This window comes from Berghia stephanieae, chromosome 12, assembly GCF_034508935.2.
Source record: "Berghia stephanieae isolate SIO BIC M18660-M18661 chromosome 12, UCSD_Bste_1.3, whole genome shotgun sequence".
Classification (NCBI taxonomy): domain Eukaryota; kingdom Metazoa; phylum Mollusca; class Gastropoda; order Nudibranchia; family Aeolidiidae; genus Berghia; species Berghia stephanieae.
The window spans coordinates 3582306-3586452 of NC_088371.1; the positions used below are offsets into that span (position 1 = coordinate 3582306).

Consider the following 4147-nt stretch of genomic DNA (forward strand, 5'->3'; position numbering starts at 1 on the left):
ACTGCTGTTCCAAAAATGTAATATCGTCTACCCATATCGATATTGCAGGTTGTAAAATAAGCATATCTAGAAACTGTGTCCGATATCTTGGTGTTTAGTTTGACAGTAAAATTGAAATGCAAATTCATATTTATAAAATTATTCAAAATTATAATTTTTATTTGAAGAAAATCTCCATTGTAAGATCCATGCTGGATATTGATATAACGAAATTATTAGAATTCCCTCTTATACGTATTAGAATATATTATTGTAAGGCTCTTTTGCCTGGTTGCCCCAAGTATTCTATCGATAGACTACAGAAGATACAAAATGAAGCAGCCAGACTTGTTACTCTTAAAAACTTGAGAGAGCATATTACTTCTACTTTACATGACCTTCACTGGCTCCCTGTTCACTACAGAGTAGAATAGAACATTCTTTATACGAATATAAATGTTTTACTAATCTATGTCCATCTTACTTACACTTACAGGACCTTTCATTGAAATCTTTCCCACAGTCGTGTCTTCAGATCATCGGAATCTCTTTTGATTAAACATTTATACTGCATTACAAAAAAAATCACCAAAAAAAGCTTTTAATGTCATGTAGCCTATACAGCACCACGCCGGTGGAACTCTCTCTCAGTTTTAGAACAAAATCAGCTCCTAGTGTTCTAACATTTAAGAAGCATCTTAAGAGTGAATTATTTTACATGGCATTTTATAATTGATGTTTGTTTGTTTGTTTTTTTTTTTGTTTTTTTTTTTTTTTTTTTTTTTTATATTTATTATTTTATTTTTAATTATGTTTTTTCTATAATATGTGTGGCGTGTTTTTATATGTATTTGTGTGTGTGAGTGTGTGTGTGTGTTTGTGTGGGTGGTGTGCGTATTAATATGAATTGGTGGATGAATAATATATTAATGACTAATACATGAAAAAAATCTGTGAAGCTATTCAAGTCTGAAAGGCATTTCTGTAAAACTATCTGGCCACCCACTGTATCGCATGGGTGCCAGCAGGAAGAAGTGCTGAAACCTGAAACTAAAATCTCGACACTTTGCCAAACCTGAAAATGTTCCTATTGAAAATGCGGCCTAAACTTTACTCTTATTTCATCACCGTTTTTATACCATTATAATGCTGAATTATGTTTTTGAATTTTTACCGATGCTATTAGGTTATTTTACTCAAAACACTGAAACCGGAGGTATTTGACTTCGAGATATCGCGAAACCGGAATTCCGGCATGAACCGGAAAACTGGCACCCATGCTGTATTGAACGAAAGAATAAATTATGGCATATTTTTGTAAAACTATCTGGCCACCCACGTATTGAATAATAGATAAGATAGGGCTGCATATATTTGTACATATTATCACTATTGTCAGATTGTATGCGTACAGCTATCTGGCCACCCAAGTATTGAAGGTCAATAATGGCATATTTTTGTAAAATTATTGGACCATTCACGCATTGAATAAACGAATAAAGACGTAAAAATAATGGCATATTTCAGTAAAACAATAAGACTATTCGCGCCTTGAGCAAAGAATTGAATAAATAAGTGAACAATGGCATATTTCTGTAAAACTACCAGGCCACTTTGCATCCGCCCTATGACAAGACGACGTGATATCACCCAATGACAAGACTGACGTACTCTGGGGAAAAAACAAAAACAACCCATATTTTAAAATTTGGCCAGAAAACTCGTCCTTCAAATATCGATCGATTTAAATGACTCTCATCTTGGCAAAAACTCTCAAACCTGAACGTTCGCAAAGTCCCAGGTTTGAGAGTTTTTGCCAAGATGAGGGTCATTTAAATCGATCGATATTTGAAGGACGAGTTTTCTGGCCAAATTTTAAAATATGGGTTGTTTTTTCTTTTCTCCCGAGTACGGCAGAGGAGGGGTCGGTTGCATTCCTCGCCGACTCCCCGCCTCCCGCCTCCGTCATACCTCAATGCCAGTGAAACGGAACACTGCCTTCGTTATCACAAGTTCGTCTTCCTCTCACTCTCCCGTCTCCTGTGTCACCACTGTATTGTGTATATTGGATTATCCCGACGGTTCTTACATATACATATATATTATTATATATCGTTCAACACGCGTCTCGTGTATATTTGTCTGTCACAATAACAATGTTTTATAATATCATTTTATCTCTTATATTCTGACATTTAATTTTAATTTATTCTTTCTATCGAGTCTTATTTACATATTATAACTTATATTTTATCACCATATTATTTCGGTTAGAATCGTTTTATTTAAGTTCTAGATACTGCCATTTCTATCTTTAGATATATTGTATAAACGACTTGTTGTATTTATAACAAATCGACTGTTCACTTTTTAGTGTTGGAATTTTGTGATTCTTGTTGAAGTTTTCCGGGATATTTTCTCGTCTAATTTCCTCTCTCGGATGTTTTGGATTAAATTCTGGCCACTGTGATTATTCAACGTTTGAAGGAAACGGGTGGACACTCGAATTCCAAGCATGTATTGACGTTAGGACACGGGTAAGTCAAATGGGAAAGGGGGGGGGGGGGGTCCCGATAGCTCAGTCGATAGAGCATTCGCTTCACTCTTGAATCGATCCCGGGTGAAGTCGAGTTTAATTTTTCTGACCTCTGTGTCCTCCCAACAGTGATTGGGTAGTTGGGTCTGTTAAATCTGGCGGAAAGTGCATTGCGATAGACCGGCGTCCTATCAAAAGGGTAGCAAGCAATTACCACCGTCTGTTTCAGGCTATAATAACCGGAATAAACTCCGGCTCCATGAGTCTCATGCCACTCAAGGACTTGCTTAAGTCAGATGTGTCCAACTTGAGCTTTTATATAGCGCAATCTCCAATACACGTGCTCAAAACGCTTTTCAATGGGTCCATAGCCAGAATCAGCACCTAACATGTAGGACCAGACGTGACGTCTGTTGGGCGATATTACCATTTTGGCGGACAGAGACAACGCTGTTAGTGGTCAGGCCAATTACTCATTTTAACCTGAGTACAGTGAGAGAATGGGAGGGTGGGTAAAGAGCCTTTTCCAAGGACTTAACTATGCGCCCTCAGAGGGGGTCGCGAACCCAGGACCTTCCGACCCTAAGGCTAGGGTCATACGACTAGACCACTCTCCACACAAAATAGGACCGGAGACTTAAATGATAATACGGAGACTTGTGAAACTTGGGGACTCCTTCCGTGTGTGGATGTCAAGGTCAAGTCGGTAAACATGGCATTTGTGGATTGATGGTATGGGTTTAAATAAAATACACACCATTTCTACCTGCTATATCAATCGTACAAATACACAAAAGTTTATAGTCTGGGAGAATGTAGTGAGAAGAAATCACCCAACTGAATATAGATAGAATGCGCTTGGCCAAGGAGTTCACAACATTGCCATCCGGAAGTATAACGGACCAACACACAAACTCTGTGTAACCATGAACTTTTATAGTCTGGTTAATACAGTACAGTGAGAACAACTCACAAACGCGGATGGCAAAAACAATAACAAAGGCCTGAGTGACGTCATCTTCGAACTATCTATAGAAATCTGCAAAAACCCTTAGATACGCATCTTCTGCTATTAAAACCCTGTTGCCAAATCGGAAGTTTCGCTTTTCTGTCTATCGCTGTCCCCGGCCGTGTCCTGTCGAGACCTTCGTCAACTCATGGCCTGATACAAACTCCAAACAATCGTCGTCAAACAAGACAAAGATCACGGGAAAACCTATTTCTGATTTTAATCAACATCTCAACCAATGGAATCATTTGTTTCATTGAGCACTTCTAACAACAACTCACTTTCCACTTTCATTTGGTGATCGTCGTCTTCTTTTGTGACGTCATTGGTTGGTCAGTATCAGCGTAGCCATCTTTAAGTTATACTTTAAGTTATACTTTAAGTTATACTTTAAGTTATACTTTAAGTTATACTTTAAGTTATACTTTAAGTTATACTTTAAGCCTGATACTGAAATCCAAAAAGACTGGCATTTTGACGTCATTAATTTGGTTTATGCACCGCCTAAGTGAGTTGTCGATAGTAGAGCTCATGGAAACAAGTGGTCCCATTGGTTGAACTCTTGAATACAACTCACGATTTGTTTTCTTTTGTGGCCCAAGACTGGCATTTTGACGTCATTT

The 4147-nt window shown here is 37.8% G+C and overlaps 1 protein-coding gene across 1 annotated transcript in view; it reads left to right on the top strand.

Annotated features, from left to right (window-relative positions):
• Positions 1-1970: 1970 nt before the first annotated feature.
• Positions 1971-4147, top strand: part of LOC144957486 (uncharacterized) — a 36779-nt gene continuing 34602 nt past the window's right edge. The window contains exons 1-2 of the mRNA XM_078888800.1: positions 1971-2060; positions 2298-2516. The gene's annotated coding sequence lies outside the window, so the exon portion shown is untranslated. The remainder of the gene's footprint in view (positions 2061-2297; positions 2517-4147) is intronic.